The sequence below is a fragment of the Sus scrofa genome, chromosome 6, assembly GCF_000003025.6.
Source record: "Sus scrofa isolate TJ Tabasco breed Duroc chromosome 6, Sscrofa11.1, whole genome shotgun sequence".
In the NCBI taxonomy this organism is placed as follows: domain Eukaryota; kingdom Metazoa; phylum Chordata; class Mammalia; order Artiodactyla; family Suidae; genus Sus; species Sus scrofa.
This window is the reverse complement of record NC_010448.4, coordinates 105,505,729-105,529,217: the sequence shown is the minus strand read 5'-3', so window position 1 is coordinate 105,529,217 and position 23,489 is coordinate 105,505,729. Positions and strand designations below refer to the sequence as shown.

Below are 23,489 nucleotides of genomic sequence, written 5' to 3'. Positions count from 1 at the left end.
TTTGTTTTGTTTTGTTTTTTTGTCTTTTTAGGGCCACACTCAGGGGATATGAAAGTTCCCAGCCTAGGGGTTGAATTGGAGCTGCAGCTGCCGGCCTAACCACAGTCACAGTAATGCCAGATCCAAGCTGTGTCTGCAACCTACACCACAGGTCTTGGCAACATCAGATCCTTAACCCACTGAGGGGAGGCCAAGGATCAAACCTGCGACCTCGTGGATACTTGTCAGATGCACTGAGCCAGGACAGGAATTCCCTCTTCTAACAAAGTTTTAACACCCAGATGAAAAGGATGACTATCTAGATAAATGGAAATTAATAAAATTGACTCAGTAAAAAGATGGGAGACCTAAATAAGTCAATAAACATGAAGAGTTTAAACTCTGTCAAAAATTTCATGAAAAAAAAAAAAAAAAGCTTAAGTGTTAAATGTTTTACGGGTAAATTATCTGACACCTGTCAAGAATAAATTAGTTCTGGAGTTCCCGTCGTGGCACAGTGGTTAACAAATCCGACTAGGAACCATGAGGTTGTGGTTTCGATCCCTGCCCTTGCTCAGTGGGTTAGGGATCTGGCGTTGCCGTGAGCTGTGGTGTAGGTCGCAGACGCGGCTCGGATCCTGCGTTGCTGTGGCTCTGGCATAGACTGGTGGCTACGGCTCCGATTAGACCCCTAGCCTGGGAACCTCCATATGCCAAGGGAGCGGCCCAAGAAATGGCAAAACGACCAAAAAAAAAAAAAAAAAAAAAAGAATGAATTAGTTCTATACACTTTAACCTTTTCCAAGGCATTCAGATATTTTTTGCTAACAGCCAAATCCTGAGAGAGTTGGTTTGGGGTCTCCATGGAGTCAAGAAGCTGGTGAAATAGGAAAGATCTAGTGAAGAGGTCTGAGTCAGATAAACCTTCCCACACTCAACCTCTCTTGGACGCTAGTGAACATCCGCTTTAGCAAATTAGAGGTTTTTCTGGGGAAATAACTGTGCTGAAAAGCCCTTAATTTACCATAGCCACCAAGGACCAGCAGCAGTATTCTGTCCTCACCCACTGCAAGATGCGTGATCACTGACTACAGTACCGTTGGGGGGAGGGTGTTTGTTTCGGGATTTTTTGAGTTTTTTTTTTTTTTTTTTTGGCAGATTTAGAGAACTTTTATTGCGTCTAGGCCAGTTCTGAAAATGTAGTGCAAATAATAATGTATATTTCCTTTTTAATATCAAAACATCTGATTTCTTTTTTCTAACCTTCTAATACAGAGATTCTTCCTAAGAAAGAAGTCCAGGCCACTGTCTTATTTTTTTAATGGCCCACACCTGCAGCTTATAGAAGTTTCTGGGCCAGGGATGACCCTGAGGCTTCAGCTGTGGCAAGCCCAGATCCTTTAACCCAGGCCAGGGATCAAACCGGCACTTCCACAGCTACCTGGGCCACTGCAGTCGGATTCATAATCCACTGTACCACGGTGGGAACTCTAAGGCCATCTATCTTTTAAGGATGCAATTCTGTTGGCTGTGTATTTTTCAACAGACATTCTGTGTTATGAAGGGACTTCCTTCCCAATCATTACCTAGGTTACTCTAAAATTCTACATATTCACTCATTCATTCAAAATATATTTACTGAGAGCCTAAAAGGTGGAGATAAAGCAGTAAACAAAGTCCCAGCCCTGAAGCAGTTAGCACTCTTACTGGGAATAGTTACAGACACCCACTGTTCTAGGTACTCTTGCACACGCTTCTCTATGAGTTAAAGGCTACTTTTACACTGCCTTTAAAGATGAGAAAATTGAGGCATAGAGATTATGTAATTTGCCGAAAATCACAGATAACTCCAAGACAGCTTGACTCTAGAGCAGTACTATCCAATAAAAATATAAAGGGAGTCACATACAGAACTTTAAATTTCCTAGTAACCACACTAAAAAAGGCAAAAAATGGAGTTCCCATCATGGCTCAGCAGTAATGAACCCAACTAGTATCCACGAGGATGTGGGTTGGATCCCTGGGCTCCTTCAGTGTGTTAAAGGTTCTGGCATTGCCCTGAGTTGTGATGTAGGTAACAGATGAGTCTCGGATCCCATATTGCTGTGGTGTAGGCCAGCAGCTGCAGCTCTGATTTGATCCCTAGCGGGGGAACTTCCATATGCCACACCTGTGGCCCTAAAAAAAGGAAAAAAGAAATCAATAAAAGATCAATTTTTTTTGTCTTTTTGCCTTTCTTTAGGGCCACTCCCACGGCATATGGAGATTCCCAGGCTAGGGGTCTAATCAGAGCCATAGCCACCGGCCTACACCAGAGCCACAGCAACTCGGGATCCGAGCCGCGTCTACAACCTACACCACAGCTCACTGCAACGCCGGATCGTTAACCCACTGAGCAAGGCCAGGGGTCAAACCTGTAACCTTATGGTTCCCAGTCGGATTCCTTAACCACTGCACCACGATGGGAACTCCAATAAAAAATAAATTTAAAAAAAAGTCAAAAAATAACCAGGCAAGATCAATTTTAATAATATCTTAATGTGAGAAAAAGAATATACATATATATGTATGACTGGGTCATTTTGCTGTACAGTAGAAATTAATAGGATACTGTAAATCAACTATAATGGAAAAAATAAAAATCATAAAATAAATCTTAATATATCCAAAATATTATCATCTCAACCTGTAATCAAAGAAAAGGTTGAACAATTTTACATTCTTTTTATCATATTAAGTCTTCAAAATCTGGATGTATTTTACACTTACAGCACATCTCAATTTGAACTTGCCACATTTCAACTGCTCAACACCATGTGGCCAGAAGCTAGCTACCTACTGACATGAGATTAATAAGAAGAAATAAGTATTTGGTTTTCCTCCCTATTCCTAGCCCAGAACTCATAAAACCCTTGGAATTTCCTGAGTGATAAGAGCAATAAAGGGGAAGGAATACCTTTTGTTATTTAGAACCCTTCAACCACCCCTGAGTAAGGGTGGAGGGCTGGTTGCCAGAGGATTAGAAGTGGCTGGAACTTTTAGCCCCACCACACACTTCCACCTCAGGGGAGGGAAGAGAAGCTGGACATTGAACTAATTACCAATGGTCAATGATTTTAATCAGCCAAGCCCATGTAAGGAAGTCTCCGTTAAAATCCTAATTGGAGGTGTTCAGAGACCTCCCAGATGCTGAAGGGACCTGGAGGTTCTGGAAGGGTGGCTCACCTGGAAGCTCGGCTCACCTGGAAGCTCACCCCTTTCCACATACCCTGCACTAAGCATCGCTTCCAGTGATTGTTCTCCAGTTGTATCCTTTTATAATAAACCAGCAACCAGCAAATAAACTCTTTTCGTGAGTTGTTAGCCATTATAACAAATTATCACACCCAAAGAGGTGTCATGGGACATCCCAACTCAGAGCAATTGGACAGAAGTTGTAGTTAATGTGAAGTCTCACTATTTGCAACCTTGGTAGGATGACATTTTTTTTTTCATAATGAATTAGAGATAGAAGAGCTTGTAGGGTGAACTCTCCAGGGATAATTATGTTTTAGGTATGTCTACTTAAAAATAGTTTCTTGGGAGTTCCCGACGTGGCGCAGTGGTTAACGAATCCGACTAGAAACCATGAGGTTGCGGGTTCGATCCCTGCCCTTGCTCAGTGGGTTAACGATCCGGCGTTGCCGTGAGCTGTGGTGTAGGTTGCAGACGCGGCTCGGATCCCGCGTTGCTGTGGCTCTGGTGGAGGCCTGTGGCTACAGCTCCGATTCCACCCCTGGCCTGGGAACCTCCATATGCCGTGGGAGCGGCCCAAGAAATAGCAAAAAGACAAAAAAAAAAAAAAATAGTTTCTTGGAGTTCCTGCTGTGGCAACAGTGGGTTAAGACTCCAACTGCAGTGGCTCAGGTTCTGCAGAGGCAGGGGTTCAATCCCTGGCCCAACTCAGTAGGTTATTCGGCATTGCCACAGCAGCTAGGATTCAATCCCTGGCCCAGGAACTTCCATATGCCGGAGGTGCAGCCCTAAAAAAAAAAGGAGGAAGGGAAAGAACCAAAGGAGGAATCATGCTATGAGAAAAACTATGTTTCTAGAGGTTATAAAACATGTTAATAAGTTTGCCAATCAGGAAATGCTGGTATGACAAACAGTCCACAACTGCTTCTTAGTTTTCACCAGAAATTAACGTTTTAAAGAGTTGGGAATTATAATACAAGTAATTAAAACTAAAAATTAATAAGGAAAACATCTTTGTACACAAGGGAAAAGAAGATACAAGAGATGGAAATGCATTTTGTTAAGGCAAAGACAGTAACTTGGTCCTAAAGCTGGTTATTTCTTTTCTTTTCTTTTTTTTTGTCGTTTTTTTTTTTTTTTGCTATTTCTTGGGCCGCTCTCGCGGCATATGGAGGTTCCCAGGCTAGGGGTCGAATTGGAGCTGTAGCCACTGGCCTACGCCAGAGCACAGCAACGCGGGATCCGAGCCGCATCTGCAACCTACACCACAGCTCACGGCAACGCCGGATCGTTAACCCACTGAGCAAGGGCAGGGACCGACCCCACAACCTCATGGTTCCTAGTCGGATTCGCTAACCACTGCGCCACGACGAGAATTCCTAAAGCTGGTTATTTCTAAATGGGAAAGAAAACAGGAGACAATATAGATATAGAAAATTTTTAAGAGAAAATGAAGAATCTTTTTTTTTTTTTTGTCTTTTTGCCTTTCTTGGGCCGCTCCCGTGGCATATGGAGGTTCTCAGGCTAGGGGTCAAATCAGAGCCATAGCCACTGGCCTACTCCACAGCAACACGGGATTCAAGCCGTGTCTGCAAACTACACCACAGCAACACGGGATTCAAGCCGTGTCTGCAACCTACACCACAGCTCACTGCAACACCGGATCCTTAACTCACTGAGCAAGGCCAGGGATCGAACCCACAACCTCATGGTTCCTAGTTGGATTCATTAACCACTGCACCACGACGGGAACTCCAATAAAGAATCTTTAGAAAGGAATTCTTTGTGTGGTCAAGAGTAAGATTAGAATGAATTTGACTGAGTCAATGAATTTTAATATTAAAGGTAAAATGGTGCAAAACCTGGATTTGTTTTCTTTGTTAAGAGAACAAACGGGGTTTTTTCTGGGGGGGGGATATTAAACTGCTAAATTTCTTTACCTTTTATTTTCTGCATTTGCATTTGAAATCGTTTACTATGACTTTGCTTAAGTGAATAGTATTGTTTCACAGTGACCTATAATCCTATTTGACCAAGTGTTTTGAAACCTGATATACAATATTTCTATTCCCCAAGCTGAGGCAGAACTCCACCCTGTTTCAGCAGGAAGTAGCCAGAGAAGCTGTTGCACCATTCCCTCAAAGATTTGAGCAAAGTTAAAACAGGAGTAGGAAATGAAGCCAAGTCCCCCTAAAAACCAAGTTCTATTACTAAGTTTATGATGGTCTGTTTGTTTTGGCTGCTCCTAGGGCAGGCAGAAGACAGAAGTTCCCAGGCCAAGGACTGAACCCAAGACAGTGCAGTGACAACACCGATGAATCCTTGCTAGGCCACCAGGGAATTCTACCAAGTTTGATTAATCTCTTTCTATCCAAAACTTTATTCCCCTTCTTGTCCCCTCTGACCTCGATCCTGTGCTAACTGAACACTAATCACCTAGAGTCAGATACCTTAAATTTCTGTTGTAGATATCACCAGTAACATACAAACTCAGGTTGTTTCTCCAGGGCAAGATAAGCTAACAGATCCCAGAGCCATGGACCACCTGGCCAGAGAATCATAAACCAGAAACATCCTGACTTCCAAAACTATGATTAAGAAATGTCATAAGACCATGATTAATTCTAGCCTCTTTGTTCTCCCCCTTTAAAACTACCCCAAACTCAAAGACCAAGTTGGAGCAGATCTGAGACCTGTCTTCCACTCCCTTGCTTGGTGCCCTGCAACAAATCCTTACTCTGCAGTAAACTCTTGCCATCAGAGTTCGGCTTTCTGCACTGCAGGCACATGAGCCCTCTGCTCAGTTTCAGAGTCTGGGACATCTTACACCAAAAAAAGTAAGTAGTATTCAAAAAATGATGCAGATGCAGATATACCAAAAGTATACAGGAACCATCTTGAAGATGCTTTTGCTGGCCAAATATAGGATGAATTTGAGCATCAAAATGAAGACTGACACTAAAAGATTATAATCTGTTGACTGAAAAGAAAATCGAAAAATCACTCTGATTAAATGAGGGAGGGAGGAAGGAAGACTTTCCTACAGAATCTCAACTAATATAAGTGCTGAAGGAAAGAGAAGTACTATTTTGCGATTATCACTTTAATAATCAATCAGGCAAGACTCGTTCACAGAGTCTAAAACTACTTTCCAGTATATCACTTATTAATGAAAAAGAGAAAAATGCTGACTTTACAGTGGAGAAACCTGACAGATATCCTTACCTAAGCAGAGTTAATAGTGCCAATAACGAGAAAGATGAACAAAGTGTGCCTCCTGATGGGCTGTACTAGGAAGGACACAATACCCCACAGAGTATTCCTGCCCTAATTCAAATGTGAATCTAAACCAATCACAAGGAAAGCACAGACAAATCCTCAATGAGGTACACTATACAAAACAAATACTCTGACTTTTCAAAAATATCAACATTATGAAAGATAAAGGCTGAAAAACTATTTAAAGGAGACTAAAGAGACATAACTAAATGCAATGGGTTGGATTCTGGATTCTCCTAATAAAGGACATTGTGGGGACAACTAGAAAAATTTTGAGAAGTTCCCATCATGGCTCAGCAGAAACAAAACTGACTAGCATCCATGAGGATGCAGGTTTGGGATGCAGGTTTGATCCCTGGCCTCGCTCAGTGGATTAAGGATCTGGTGTTTCAGTAAGTTTTGGTGTAAGTCACAGGTCAGACCTGCATTGCTGTGGTGTAGGCTGGCAGCCATAGCTCAGATGTGACCCCTAGCCTGGGAACCTTCATATGCCGTGGGTGCGGCTCTAAAAAGATGAAAAAAAGAAAAAAAGAAAGAAAGGAAGGAAGGAAGGAAGAAAAGGAGAAAAATTTTCATTATAGACTGCTGCATTAGTTTCCTAGGGCTACTCTTTGTTAATAATTTATTTTCCTCTATTTGAAATAACACTTTTTTTTTTTTTTGCCTTTTAAAGCTGCACGTGCTGCATATGGAGGTTGCCAGGCTAGGGACTGAATCGAAGCTGCAGCTGCCGGCCTATGTCACAGCCACAGCAACTATATTATAATGTTAAATTTCTTGAATTCAACTGATTGTACTGTGAGAGGAAAGGAAAATATCCCTGTTTTTAGGAAATATACACCAAAAGTATTTAATGGTGATGAGACTAATGTTTGCAACTGACTTTCGAGGTGGGGGGATGTACACACACACACATAGATATAAGCGGTCAATGGGAGTTTCCGCAGTAGTGCAGTAGGGTAAGAACCTAGCGTTGCTACAGTTGAGGCACAGGTTGCAGCTGGGGCTTGGAGTCAATCCATGGTCCAGGAACTTCCATCTGCCCTGGGTATGGCCATTTAAAAAAAAAAAAAAAAAAAAAAAAAAAAAAAAAAAAAAGGATATCAGGAGGGAATGACAAAAGCAAATGTGGCAAAATGTTAGCAACTAGTAAATCTGGGTAAGGAAGCTCTAGGAATTCTTTGTGCTATTTTAGCAGATCTTGTAACCGCAATTATTTTCAAATAACAAGTTTTTCTAAAACCACACATGAAATAATACCTATGAATAAGCTTAACAAAAAATGTTCAATCTATATTAAAATAAAACTGTGGGATATAAAGGATCTCAATAAATGGAAAAATACCACTTATTTTTAGTTAGTAAGATTATTTTAAAGCTGTCCATTCTTACCTGAGTAAGTCATTATCTAGATCAAAATCACAATGTTCATACGGAAAAGTAAATGAGTAAGAATAGCTGAGAAATTTTGAAAAAAAGAAAAACGAGGAAATTTGTCCCACTAGTAATCGCAACCTCAGGGCTAAGAGGCTCTAGAGTCAGAGATTTAATGACAGGCCTAGCTTGTAACCTGAACAAATTATAACTTCTCAAAGCCTATTTCTTCATCTGTAAAAATAAAGATATTGAGAATAACTAACTCAGTTGCTTGCTTTAGCAGCACACACGGGCAGCACCTTGTGAAGCATATGAAGAAAAAAAAGGAAGAAAATCCTTTCATTAAACAAAATGGTTTGGAGTTCCCATTGTGACTCAGTGGTTAATGAATCCTGGTTAACGAATCCAACTAGTATCCACAAGGATGCAGGTTCGATCCCTGGCCTCGCTCAGTGCATTAAGGATCCGGTGTTGCTGTGAGTTGTGTAGGTCACAGACGTGGCTTGAATCTGGTGTGGCTGTGGCTGTAGTGTAGACCGGTAGCTACAGCTCTGATTCAACCCCTAGCCTGGGAACCTCCATATGCCGTGGGAGCGGCCCAAGAAATGGCAAAAAGACCAAAAAAAAACAAAAAAAAAACCTATTAAGAAAAAGACAACAGGAGTTCCCGTTGTGGCGCAGTGGTTAACGAATCCGACTAGGAACCATGAGGTTACGGGTTCGATCCCTGGCCTTGCTCAGTGGGTTAACGATCCGGCGTTACTGTGAGCTGTGGTGTAGGTTGCAGACGTGGCTCGGATCCCGCGTTGCTGTGGCTCTGGCGTAGGCCGGTGGCTACAGCTCCGATTCGACCCCTAGCCTGGGAACCTCCATATGCCGCGGGAGCGGCCCAAGAAATAGCAAAAATAACAACAACAACAACAACAAAAAAGACAAAAGACCAAAAAAAAAAAAAAAAAAAAAGAAAGAAAGAAAAAGACAACAACCCAACAGCAAAATTGGCAAAGGTGATGAGCAAGCAGTTTACCACAAAGAAAAATGCACAGTATTCTTCAACTGAAAAAGCAAATTAAGATAATTCTGGGGTAACTTTGTTCACATATATAACAAAAACAACGTTCACAGATATGGGGTAAGCACACATGCTTATACACTCCAGTTTAATTTTCCTTTTAAAAAAAAATCTGGAAATACATAAAAAGAGCTCTAAATCTGTTAATATTCCTGACTGAATATCATCAAATAGATGAAACAAAGTGTCTACAGTGCCATTAGAAGACTTATTTACAGAAAGAGGAAAATAAAAGAGATTAAAAAAAAAGCGGAAACGGAATCACTAACCCTTACTATTAAGGAAAGTAGGCTTTATCAGGTCCAAGTATTCACCAACACAGGAAAGTACTGCTGACAGATGATGTAGACCCAGCCTTTACTCAAACTCCAAAAAGGTCATTCAACAATTCAATAAAGCACTGTACTTTTCAACTGTTCTTAATGGTAAATGTTTAATAAACTGATACAGAATTTTGTCTAGATTCAAAGGCAACTTTCAGTGTCTGCATTTATTAAAATTCACCTTTTAAGGAATCATTTAATCATTTTTCTTTTCTTTTTTTTTTTTGTGTGTGTGTTTTTGTTTTTGAAAGGTCTACCTGTCTCCATTTCTTTCTATTGCTGGTGGGCCTTTGGGAATATCAGAAATGTCTTTCAGAACCTTCAAATGGAATTTTTCTGGACCTAGAAACTTGGAATCAGTTAAAGCTAGATGCCCTCTATCTACTATTTTACTCTTTCTTGCAGTTTTTCTATTAAAGAACATCCTCTTGTTATAAAAGTTAGGAGATTAAAAAGAATTCATGCTAGATGTTCCTCGTTATTATTTCAACTTTCTGAAGCTGTGGATCTGTGGCTTCTTTCTTATTTCTAGTGTGAATTTATCTCTACGAATCATCTCTGCTGTCATTAGTTTTTCCTTCTGCTAACCCTCAATCACTCTAAAAATCCCATTCATCCTCTGACAATAACCTAAGGGGTTCCTGACCCTCTCTTCTACTTGACCTTTATTACAAGGTCTTCCTTCTAACTCCTTTTCATTAAAAAAAAAAAATTAATCAAAAAGTAAGCCCCAGCAGTAGTGGCTTAAGGAGATAGGGAAAAGAGGAGGTATAAGGTGAGATTGAGGAAAGGAGGATATAGCTTGGACATAATCTCCTAGCTGCCACTACATCCACCAAATTCTTTGACATGGCCAATTATTATCTTTTCTCAGTTAACTCAAAGTGCTACATAAACGCAGATAAAAGCTCCATTCTGCTCTGACCCCTGCACCCTATCAGTTGGCTTCCCAAACTTTCCATACCAAAAAGTCTGGAGCATTTTTAGATTTTTCATTCCATTATGTGGTATACTGCCCATCAGAATCTTAAAACTATCATCATTACTTCACTTCTATACTAATATTATTGCCTGAGTTAAGCAGATACTATCTAAGATACCTTTCAAATGAATATTCTAACCATGTTTATAAACTAAATAGTGTTTTATCTCCATATGTCTAACCCATTCAGCTACTAGGTTATTTCCCATTCCTTTCCACGGCAGAGACAGCTACTTCTCTACCAAAAATTCATTTTCCCCTTCAATGATATGGAGTTGTCACTGGAACAAGGCTTCCCTGCCAACCAAGGACTATTCTTCCCAACTCTATTTACAATTAGATACATGCATATGATTCAGTCAGTGTAAGGGGGAACTGATATGTGTCAGAGTTTTTAAGAAGCATGGTTGTTAGAGATCTATTTAGAGTTAAGATATAAAGAAATCTACTTACTAAAAGAACTTTTCTTACTTCTCTTTAACAATTAAAGTCACCACTAAATCAACAGATGATCCTAAATTCAAAACAGAAATACATCACCGCCAAGGAGAGCAGACTTGTGGTTGGGGTAGGGGGCGGAGGGAGTGGGATGGAAAGGCAGTTTGGGGTTTTTGGATGAAAACTATTACATTTGGAATGGATGAGCAATGGGGCCCTTCTGTATAGCATAGGGAACTGTGTGTGACTTGGTCACTTTGCTATACAACAGAAACTGAAGAAACATTGTAAGTCAACTACACTTTAATTTAAAAAAATAAAAAATAGAAGTTCCTATTGTGGCTCAGTGAAAATGAGTATCCATGAAGATGCAGGCAGATCCTGAGTTGCTATGGCTGTGGTGTAGGCTGGCAGCTGCAGCTCCAATTAGACCCCTAGCTTGGGACCTTCCATATGCCATGGGTATGGCCCTAAAAAGCAAAATAAATTTAAAAATTAAAAAAACAAAGTCACTGCTAAATCAAACCTCAGTTTCTTCATTAGATTCTAGTAAAGAATGTTTATTTGCTCCATCCTGAGCACTAATGCCATAGTTTAGCACCTCAGTGAAAAACATCAGTGGTTACTGCATGAGTTTTCAGTGAGGAGCTCACTAGTTGCTGACATTTCTTCCTCCCATAGCCACGGTAGGCAAAACTGCCAGTGGACTGTTGTACTTTCCCACGTTTAAAATTTTTTTAATTAAATTTAAGAAATTTAATTAAAAAACATAATATGTGCCTACTATGTGTTATTATTCTAGATGCTTGGGATAACTTCAGTAAATAAAGATGTCTACCCTCACGGAACTTACATTATAGTGGCAGTCATTCCGACCATTTAGAGGTGGCACTATAGTTTAAAACCTATCTGCCAACCATTATGTAGACTCAATAAACACAAGCAGTGTGACGGAACTGTTGGGAGTGATACGTGATGGAGTTGTACTGTAAATGTTCTATGTGGGATAATAATGCTACAAAATCAAGCTGTATTCCCACCAGAAAACAATGCTCCAGCTTATTAGAGAGGACAAAGAATACATTCTTAGATACAATGGAAGAAATAAAAGGCAGCTAAAAAAGAAAAGGCTTCTAAGGTGGTGAAGGAAATCATTGTCAATGGAACTCAACATAGTGGCAAAAAAGGAGCAAAGTTTCCATTTGGAGCTTTAGATGAGACTCTCCATCCAGAGTGAGGAATTCATGGAACAATAAGATTTAAAGGAACAAGTCAGTATGGAAGAATCCTACTGGATTTCCTCTAGAAGGAAGTGCAGCTCTGACTGTTGGTAAGTCTATACCAAGGTGCAGGAAACCTCCATCCTACTGACGGGGCAAACTGGAAAGTATGCTCTCATTCTGCACCATGTGCCTGAAATGTGATGGAGGACAATTCACACAATGTAAACTTTCCAGCTATTTCTACTGACTCACCTAGGAATAAATTATATACACATTAGAAGACAATATTGTACAGTTTGACCCAGCTTTTGATTTGAGCACAAACTGCAGATAGACAGATAAATAGACTGTGAGAGAGGGAGAGGAAGGGGGGGAAAGAGAGAGAGGGAGAGGTTGACTATATACAGAGATTATATATACACTTCACAAACTCAAACTTAGAATAGCATTACTACAGTTTAGTTAGTATGTTTCCATGCTTCTTTGTTCTTCTGATAAATTTAGATAGAAAAAAACTTGATTGGAAAAACATGTGAACACTGTCTCCTTGTTAATCTGGGCCATACATCTCATTTTACAAAAAGATAAAGAATGCTTTGAAAATTGTGTATTAATTTTCCATTACAAAGCCAAACTAACAAAAGGAAAGCATTTGCTACATTTAGTTACTGTAATAATCCATCATACCACATCTGACCCTGACACCTATTTTGTTTTTTGTTTTTTTTGTCTTTTGTCTTTTTGTCTGTTGTTGCTATTTCTTGGGCCACTCCCGTGGCATATGGAGGTTCCCAGGCTAGGGGTCGAATCGGAGCTGTAGCCACCGGCCTACGCCAGAGCCACAGCAACGCGGGATCCGAGCCGCGTCTGCGACCTACACCACAGCTCACGGCATCGCCGGATCGTTAACCCACTGAGCAAGGGCAGGGACCGAACCCGCAACCTCATGGTTCCTAGTAGGATTCGTTAACCACTGCGCCACGACGGGAACTCCATGACACCTATTTTGAAATAGGCACCACATAGTTACTTCCATTAAAAGGAAAAGTATTAAGGGTTGAAAATTCTCAGCCCCAACACAAATGTAGTTTAAGGAAATCCTCCTTTCCATCACTGCCGCCATCCCTAAGGAAGCCGTCTTAAAGAACAGTCTTGCTGTCATTCAGTTCTACCATATCAACCAGTCATGTGACCTTAGCTAATTACATATACTCCCTGATCCTCATTTTGTGTGTAAAACAAAAAACCTATCTTACACATGATTTTTCTGTGTATTTTAGAAAGACACTTCAAAGATTTAAACTAAATGTGATGATGCATATATACATACAGCAAAGCATCTGTCATAAACTTTCCTTACCCAATGCCTAAGAGAAGGAGTTGAACGAGTGGGAAATAGGAAAAAAGGTTGCAAAAAAAGAAAATCATAAATTCCATATTACATCCACTCCTCATTTTCCCCCTTCTACTTTACTTTTTTTTTTTTTTTTGGTTTCTCAATCTCCATCTTTTGAAATGCTTCTATTCCTCACAGTGTCCTACAGGGTCAGAGTAGGAGGCAAGTTTCACAGTGCCGAGCAAGCAGGTGGGAAGCTTCTGTCCTTAAATTAAGCTTAGCAGCAAGAGAGAGTCCAAGCATTCTAATTACAACAGTGATTTTTAACTAGGGAGGAGCTGGGAAGGTGGGGAAGGATGGTAACTGGCAAGGTTACAGGATCATCCACTGAATAATCACAGCATTTAGTAGGCCAAGTATTTCATTTGTTCAAAGAACTCAGAAGAGTTAAAAAACAAACTCCCAAACCTGAAATAATCAGAAGATATTTACCACTGAAACACTGTAATATCTGTATGTTGGGTTTTTACAGGTAAACTTCAATGGCTGTCTAGAAATCTAACCAAAAAAGGTTAATCATGGAGGTCCGATGTGGCTCAGCAGCAACAAATCTGACCAGTATCCATGGGGATACAGGTTTGATCCCCAGCCTCGCTTAGTGGATTAAAGATCTGGCATTGCCGTGAGCTATGGTGTAGGTCACAGATGCAGCTCAGATCCAACCTTGCTGTGATGTAAGCTGGCAGCTGAAGCTCTGATTCAACCCCTAGCCTGAGAATTTCCATATGCTAAAAAGCAAAAAAAAAAAAAATCTTTCTCCCAAAAAGATTTTTTTTTTGTCTTTTTGCTATTTCTTGGGCCGCTCCCGCGGCATATGGAGGTTCCCAGGCCAGGGGTGGAATCGGAGCTGTAGCCACCAGTCTACACCAGAGCCACAGCAACGCTGGATCCGAGCCGCGCCTGCAACCTACACCACAGCTCTCGGCAACGGCCGGATCATTAAACCACTGAGCAAGGGCAGGGATTGAACCCGCAACCTCATGGTTCCTAGTTGGATTCGTTAACCATTGTGCCACGACGGGAACTCCAAGGGAAAAAGATTTTTATTTTCAAACTTATAATTTTAATTTCTTTTTCTTCCTTCCACAAAATCTAGTTTTCAAACCTTAAAAAGCTAACCATTTTTCAATGCCAAAACAATTAGTCTGAGCTTTTGTCAATTTAAAAAGTACATGTTTTACTTTTTTTTTTTTTTTTAACTTTTTAGGGCCGCACCCACAGTATATGGAGGTTCCCAGGTTTAGGGGTCTAATCAGAGCTGTAGCAGCTGGTCCACACCACAGCCACAGCAACGCCAGATCCGAGCTGCATCTGCAATCTACACCACAGCTCATGGCAACGCCAGATCCTTAATCCACTTAGGGAAGCCAGGGATCGAACCTGCAACCTCACGGTTCCTAGCCCGATTGGGCCAGGGAAGAAACTCCTGTTTTATTTAATGTTAATGGCTATTTTCTTGATACAATGTGGTAAAGCTGTCATCCAGGCATGATTACTTTTTAGGTGACATCACAATCATGTGCTTTAATGAATAATTAACTCCTTACTTTTCTAATTTTATTGCAAAATAAATCTGAAAAAAAAAAAAACTTAATCCCTTGCTTTCAAACGTGTCTTCTTATGGTAAAACTTCTATACAGATGTGTGGAGCCTGTGTTTGTGAATCACAAATATCTGAAATGAGTATCTGAAAAAACACCAAATTAAGTCTTCCTGCCTGGAGAACGGAATTGGTTTACTTGAAGCTAAAGCTATCCAGTGCAAAAAGGTTTATTAAAGTTTTGGATGTATCGCACACTAATATTACCAAAAACCAGAGAAGTATTCTAATGGATTATCACACTGAAAAGATCAATCTAAAAATTTACAACAGACTCCTAATTATAGACAGTTCCACCCAACAATGGATTCCTAGAAGGCAGCAGTCATGCTACAATCATTTTTATAATATCAAAATTGCCATAGTACTAGGCCACCAGTTTAATAAATGTCCACTTGAAGAAAAGGGTACCCTCCTACACTGTCGATGGGAATTTAAACTGTACAACCACTATGGAAATCAGTATGGAGGTACCTCAGAAAACTAAATATAGAACTATCATATGACCCAGCAATCCCACTCTTGGGCATATATCTGGACAAAACTTTCCTTGAAAAAGCCACATGCACCCATATGTTCACTGCAGCACTATTCACAATAGCCAAGACATAGAAATAACCTAAATGTCCATCAACAGATGAACGGATTAAGAAGATGTGGTATATATATATACACAATGGAATACTACTCAGCCATAAACAAGAACAAAATAATGCCATTTGTAGCAACATGATGGAACTAGAGATTCTCATACTAAGTGAAGTCAGTCAGAAAGAGAAACAAAAATACCATCTGATATCACTTATATCTAGAATCTAATATATAGAACAAATGAACCTTTCCAGAGAAAAGAAACTCATGGACTTGGAGAACAGACCTATGGTTGCCAAGTGGAGGGGGGAATGGACTGGGAATCTGGGGTTAATGGATGCAAACTATTGCATTTGGAGTGCATAAGCAGTGAGATCCTGCTGCATAACACACAGAACTACATTTAGTCACTTAAGATGGAACGTGAAGGAGAATAATGTGAGAAAAAGAATGTATATATATATATGAGAAAAAGAATGTATATATATATATATGTGACTGGGTCACTTTGCTGTACAGTAGAAATTGACAGAACACTATAAACCATAATGGAAAAAATAAAAATTATAAAAAATTTTAAAAAGTTCACTTGATCACTGTACAACTATAAATATAATAAAATTTAGAATTAAAAAAATGTCCACTTAGGGAGTTCCCATCATGGCGCAGCAGAAACAAATCCAACTAGGAACCATGAGGTTGCAGGTTCGATCCCTGGCCTCACTCAGTGGGTTAAGGATCCAGCATTGCCATGAGCTATGGTGTAGGCCAGCAGCTGTAGCTCCGATTAGACCCCTAGCCTGGGAACTTCCATATGCCGCAGGTAGAGCCCTAAAAAAAAAGAAAAAAAATGTCCACTTAATGAATGGAATAACACTAAAAGTCCGGTGTCAAGTTTATGCAGTCAGTTTTTTACTCTTTTACTTATTGATATCTAGTTCTATGTCTTTATTTATTTATTTATTTTTTGGTCTTTTCTAGGGCCGCACCCACAGCATATGGAGATTCCCAGGCTGGGATCTAATCGCAGCCACAACAACGCAGGATCCTAGTCACATCTGTGACCTACACCACAGCTCACAGCAATCTCAACCGACTGAGCAAGGCCAGGGACCGAACCGCAACCTCATAGTTCCTAGTCAGATTCGTTAACCACTGAGCCATGACGGGAACTCCTATTGATATCTAATTCTATTTCAAATTCTAGACTCTAAAACATTTCCTTAAAATTTTATCAATATAAAGACTTCAGCTGTAGTAAAAACACACATTTATATAAGGCTGAAAGGATATTAAAAAAACATCTGGCCCAACCTCCTGTCTTAAATGGTGAGACTGAGGCCTAAGGAGTTCAATGAATTGACCAAGGCTACATAGCTCTTCACTGTCAGAAGTGGAATTAAAATCCAGATGGTCTTCTACCTTTTAGTCCTGTCTTTATTGCTCCATGTTACCCTCTTTGCTGCTTTTCAAATGCCTGACTGCCTTTTCTTTTCTTTTCCTTTTTTAGGGCCACATCGGGGATATATGGAAGTTCCCAGGCTAGGGGTCTACCATCGGAGCTGTAGCTGCCGGCCTATATCACAACCACAGCAACGTGGGATCCGAGCCACGTCTATATTCTATACCACAGCTCACAGCAACGCCAGATCATTAACCAACTGAGCGAGGCCAGGGATCCAACCCACATCCTCATGGATACTATTCGGACTCATTTCTGCTGCACCACCACAGGAACTTCCCACTATTTTAACAGTATCCTTAATGTGGAAAATATTAATTGCATTAGAACCAAGAAATCAACAAACTTGCCATGGAAGAGTTATATTAACTTATGCAGCAAAAGCCACCAATTTTCTCCACTCCACCCCAATTTCTACTTAATGCTAAGAAACTAAAAGTTCTATTAAAAAATTAGAGAAGTGACTAGCCTCTGTAATCAGTTTAAGAAAACCTGGAGTTCCCATGTGGCTCAGCAGGTTAAGGATCACTGTCACTGCAGTGGCTCGTGTCACTACTGTGGTGTGGGAAGGAAGAAAGGAAGAAAGAAAGAAAACAAACCTGAGGTCTACACACTGCTAGAAACAGAGGCTGAAACCAATCTTTAAGTTTCAGTGGTCAGTCTTTCCTCCCAGTACTTTGTCTCCACCCCCAACAATTCGGCAGACATACCCTGTGAACTATGCATTTTTTTTCACACGTTGTATCAAGAAAATCAAGACTACTTCTTTCTGTCTTTGGAATATGTGAAAATTATGTCATAATTATGATAATGACTGTCACTAATAACATGACAGGATACTAAATGTATTTTTTAAAATCTAGGCTCTTGGGCTTTCTATATGCACTAATTTAAAAAAAATTTATTTAAAATAAATTTTTACTAGAGACTAGCTTCATTTCAACTACAAAGAGTTTCTGGTTTGTGTCAGAGGTATCAAAATGACTTTTAAGTTCACATTTAAAGTAGCATTTAGCTACTTTTGTCAAATTTTAGTACAGGTATTCCTTAAAAACATGTTGTGTGTGGAGAAAGTCTGTATATATAAACTCATAAATATATACAGAACCACATCTCTGTATAGAATTCAAAATTTATTAAGGGTTTATTATACTAGGAACTATTCTCAAAAATTCATATAAAACATTTCCTTGACACAGTGTCAAGTATATCACAGTCACGGGAAGAAATAATTGGAATACAGAGAGAGAGAAATGTGCTTAGATACCAGGGTTTTGTGGGACCACAAAGAAAGGGATCAGGAGTTCTTGCTGTGGCACAGTGGAAATGAATCTGACTAGCATTCTTGAGAATGCAGGTTGGATCCCCAGCCACCTCGCTCGGGGGGTTAAGGATCTGGCATTGCCAAGAACTATGATGTAGGTCACAGACGAGGCTCGGATCCCATGTTTCAGTGACTGTGGCGCAGGCTGGCAGCTACAGCTCTGATTCAACCCCTAGCCTGGGAATTTCCATATGCCATGGGTGCAGCCCTAAAAAGCGAAAAAAAAAAAAGGAAGGGGGTCAATACACCACTGTCTTGTTAGGCATGTGCCACGATGACTCTGTATACTTGCAATGTTTAAGTGTAGTCTTCTGGGCTTCTTTCTTCCTTCCGGTTACACAAGTCTGAGAGCTACTTCTCCCAATACTCTCTTATTCCCAAATTAACTAAATCCTGAACCACTAAATTCCAAAGCCAGAATTAGCAGGAGAACTGTCCAGATTTTCTAGTGGTAAAAAGACAACAAGATGCTGCTGCTCTTCACTTGCCATGACTATAAACTGAACAACATTTCAGAAGAAACAAAATTTGCCTATAGCACCTTCTAGTCTGGGGCTTGCTGCTGATGCTGTATCTGTGTTCGTTGATATCCATCTTCTCATACCCCAGGAATGAAGAAAGAACAATAGGAAAAGTAATCTAGAGTTCCTACTTACAAAACTCAAGCAGCCACGGGATATGTCATGTGCAGCTAGTTCTAGAATACTCCCTCCTAAAGGTCTTCCACTTCCTGGAAGAAAAGTAGGGAGTCCAAAGAATCTGTACATCAGCTCTGTCACCCACCAGATAACAGTAACAGAGCAGCACTTCTAGGAGACACAGCTTAAAGCATCGCAGAATATATATGGTTCAGAGAACCTGAAATCACATATATACTCAAACAAGGAAAAGTGAAGGGCACTGATGGGGGAAAGGGGGAGCAGAGGCATAGCCTGGCTCATCAGTAATCTCAAGTACATTATCCTGTACTCTGAAATTACAAGATTCCCTCTCTTTCCCAGAATGAGCATTAAGATCTTAAAGAACAACACCAGGTAAACCCAACCCAGACCAGGATGTGTTGCTATCAAGTCTGCCAGTTCCAAGACAACAGTAGTGCTGCTGCAGCCAACGATTCCTTGGCACACAGACTTGTTAAAATGATACTGGCAGAGGCACCGGCTCTTCTCTTTCACCCTCTGCTGTTACTATAGCTCCTTTTGCTAAATCTGCCTCTGAGTTTAGACAGGAGCTGGATGGATCATAATCACCCAGCAGCTGCAGCTGAGCAATAGGCAGCCTAATTGTGGCGCTGGAGCAGCTGAGAGGAAGAAAAGAGCTAATACGTACCCCGCCACGGCCACACAAACTGCCACACACACTACCAATGAGATACCAAGATACTTTAACAGAAACAGATGATTTCCTTTAAAGAAAAGCAGTTTCACCTCGCTAGAAGAACTTGCATTTGTATTACAGACCTGTTTAAATGTGAACTGAAGGTGACCTAAGCCATGTAGGTTTCTGAACAATGGAAGATCTTAACTAAAACTTCCTGTAAATATTCACACAACAAAGCCAGGGCCACAAACATCACCTTTATAACATGACTGAAAGTTCCTGCAGTGTAAGAATTTGGCACATAATGATCTCTTCTTCAACTCTACAACAATGCAAAGCAACATCAACAACTAAAACAGCAAGCCATTACATAAAGCAAGTAAAGTAGCATAAGGCAATGATTCACAGCATTTTTGTCACTTGAAACAAAACATACTATTCCTTTAGGTACACAAAAACTTATTTTATGCTGAGAACTTTAAGATACCCTTAAGAATATCAAAACACAGGCTGCAATTATTGACCTGAACAATTACTGTGTCAGGAAACTGAAAACAAATGAAAGAATTACTACTCTGATGCCACAGTTAAGTTGTAGGTTTTAACTGTCATGTTACCATACACAATCTTCAGAAAAATAGGGGATATTTTATACTTGATGACAGAACAGTGTCCACTAGTTTAATAAACATTTTTTGATTACCATTTGTCACAACATACAAAAATTGAAATTAAAGTTAGTAAAACCTGGAGTCTTCCCTCAAAATATTAACATAATTAACATGCTATTCACATGTGAAAGTAGTTACATACACTAACTACTGGCATATGCTAGTTGTGATTTAACAGGTCTAATCCTGTTTGCAAAGGGCAGCTCAGGCAGTGTTCTTAAGTCAGTCACCAAATATTAAGTCCTTTAGTGGAAGAACCTTACAAAGTACATTACACATAGGCGTCTTGAAGGGGGGGGGGGCAGTTTCATATAAACTAAACTACAGACACAGAAAGGCACTCAGAATAAACATACGGCTTAATGAATTACACACGAAAGCCAACACCCTTGCAACCACCATCAGGTAGAACTTTGCCACCACTTCAGGAGCCAGGTCCCAATCACAACTTCCTCCTTCCTCTCTTATCAGTACTTTTTACAGAAATCACTTCCTTGCAGATTCTTAAAAAATACATAGCTTTATCACCCAAGTTTGCATTCCTGGACCTCAAACCTTAATACCGCTCTCTTTAAAAGTTTTTTATAAAAAGAAATAGTACCAAAATTTTTTTATATTAGGCTCTTTTTAAATATAATGCTAATAGGAACTAATGATATCTATGCTAAACAGAATCACTAGGTTAAGAGCTAAATATATTAAGAAAAATTACTCACATTAATAAACTATTTACTGCCTAAAAAGATGCAAATTGCAACTCTACATAAACAAGTCTTACACCATGTGTTGGTAATATTTCATTACAATGGGTCATTACTATTCCTTTAGGATATTTATTCTTTTAATGTTACATAACATGAAGGAGATTGATTTGCATAGACGATTATTTTTCAATTTGAGGATTTACTGATTAAAAAAAAAAAAAACTTGAACCATACATTAATATTATACATCAGCTGTAAGACAAATTCCACCTATCCCAGAAGATAGGTCAAAGCTGTAATTTCACTTTTGGTTGAACAGAAAGGAGTCAATTTTGTGGTTTATGAAGTCAGCAAAAGCATACTGCAAAATTAAAGCTATTATAACATTATGGTGGTTACAGCAGAATACATATTTTAAGAGCGCTTTCATATTTTATCCTGGAAACATAGATATGAACTGTACTGTCTTGTACTTGGAATCAGATCGCAGTCTTTTTTTTTCTCCCCAAGTTTAGGAACCAATGAATTTTCAACCAGCATTCAAAATCTCCACTGAGGTTTAGCTAATGTCCAAAAATTAAAGTACAATTAAACTTCCTTTTATTAAAGGGTCAGCTATGGCAGGGGTCTAGAGTATTAACAAAACAGAAATATGGTTTACTGACATACAATATAGACCAATATATGAAAATCATGTGACACATACAAGATCCTTGGCTTCTAATACAAGACACTCCATTACCTGTCCATTCAAAATGTTGTTTCCTGTCCACTGTGTGCCAACCATTGTGCTAGCTAAGATATTAGATTTGCCACATACTTTCTTTGCTTTAAATGCACACTTACATGTACATATATAGTAATATTTTCCTCCTCATGTAATTTAACTATAAACATTTAACAGGATGGTTTAAACACACTAGAATTATCAAGATAACTTTGGTACTGCAATCCTGCAGCTGCAATACACGAATATACTACAATCACATATAGGTATATGTGAAATCATCTATGTGAACACACATACCAGTGGAAACTATGTATGTTCCCATGATAATGGCATGAACATAAAGTTTTATTCGAATGGAGACTCAACTTTTCATTTCTTTAATAATTTATGAATTGTCATTCCATGCCTGTTTTAATTAAGCAGAAAATAATTCAACCACCACACAGCAAAAATTAAAGCGGTCTCTACATCGGACTTGATTTTCGAAGAGCTTCTTAAAACAACGCTGCCCCATGTCCAATGAAGCAAAAGCGGAAAGCAATTACCAAAAAGAAAAACATATTAAAAACAAAATTTTCTTTAACACATGCGGACAGAGAACCGAACCAAATGGGAGGCAGAACTGCAAAACAATGTAAAAGTGCCCGCAGAACGGCATATTTCCCAACCCCCAACCCAAAACAAAGGAAAACTTTAACATGTTGCGGTTTTCAATCAAACCAAGTGCAGCGAGAGGCTCACCCACTCGCTCCCCCCAACCACGCCCGCTCTCCCGGCACAGTTGCCACCCGGCGTCCGCCAACGCGCAGACCCCCGACCCCTGGGTCGGAAAGAGGCCACAGCCCTCACCCCTAACTTCGGCCAAAATAAACCTCGCTGCCCCCTTGGCCGACGGCCCGCACGACCTTATAGACGCTTGTGCGGATGTCCCAGCGCAGCGAGGACCTTAGGGCGGACTAGGGCGGGATGGAGAAGGGCTGGACGGGGCGGAGACCCAGGCTGGGGGCAAGCAGGTAGCGCCGGGAAGGAGACACACCCGCCGGGCTAGCGGGGCCGGGGGAGGGGAGAAGTTTCTCCCCAACTTCCCGACTCGGAGCGGGCGGGGGCGGGGAGCAGCGGCGCCTCCGGGCGCCGGGGCCTACTGCTGTGGGCCGGGGTCGGCCACCTCCCCCCGCGGGGCCCCGAAAGGTCCTTACCTGCCCTCCAGCTGCGCTCGCATGAGTCGCCGCGACGGCGGGGAGGGCTGGCGGGGAGGGGGCGGCGGGCGGAGGCGAGGCCCGCGGGGCCCTCTCCCTCCTCCACCTCCTCGTCCCAGGCGCCCGGCGGCAGGAACGATTGCACAGCCAGCGGAGGACTCGCTACTTCAGGAGGAGGGAATTCCCGGGCTCTCCCACCCCTCGGCCTCACGCTCCGCCTCCTCCCCGTGCGGGGCCCGCCCTCACTCCAGGCTCCGCCCCCTGCGCGGGGGCGGGGGCGAGGACTACCTGCGCTGCCGACCGGTCACCGGAACTCGCGCGGCGCGGAGCTCCAGCGACCCCGCCTTCCGGCCTCCGCACGCGCCCCTCCTGGGCTGTTGGCCGCCCTCCGGCGGTCGGGGTCAGCGGCGAGTCCGAGTTACTTCTCCCGACCCAACATGGCGGCGGGGTCCGGGGCGGATTCCCGAGGCGGCGCAGGCTAAGGGGGCGTGAGGAGGAGGCGCTTCTCCACGAGGAGCGCAGTACCACAGCGCCCCCTCCCCACCCGCGGACCTTGTGGCCGCCCGCTCGGCTGCGGCGGGAGATGGA

General features: G+C 41.1%; 1 protein-coding gene across 3 annotated transcripts in view; it reads right to left on the bottom strand.

Moving 5' to 3' along the window:
• YES1 (YES proto-oncogene 1, Src family tyrosine kinase) overlaps positions 1 to 23,274 on the bottom strand; it is a 94,751-nt gene extending 71,477 nt beyond the window's left edge. The window contains exon 1 of one of the 3 annotated variants that reach the window (XM_021096153.1): positions 23,190 to 23,274. The gene's annotated coding sequence lies outside the window, so the exon portion shown is untranslated. Of the gene's footprint in view, positions 1 to 22,554; positions 22,576 to 22,901; positions 23,135 to 23,189 lie in introns of those variants that run through there. The other 2 variants (XM_021096152.1, XM_021096154.1) reach the window with 2 other exon arrangements.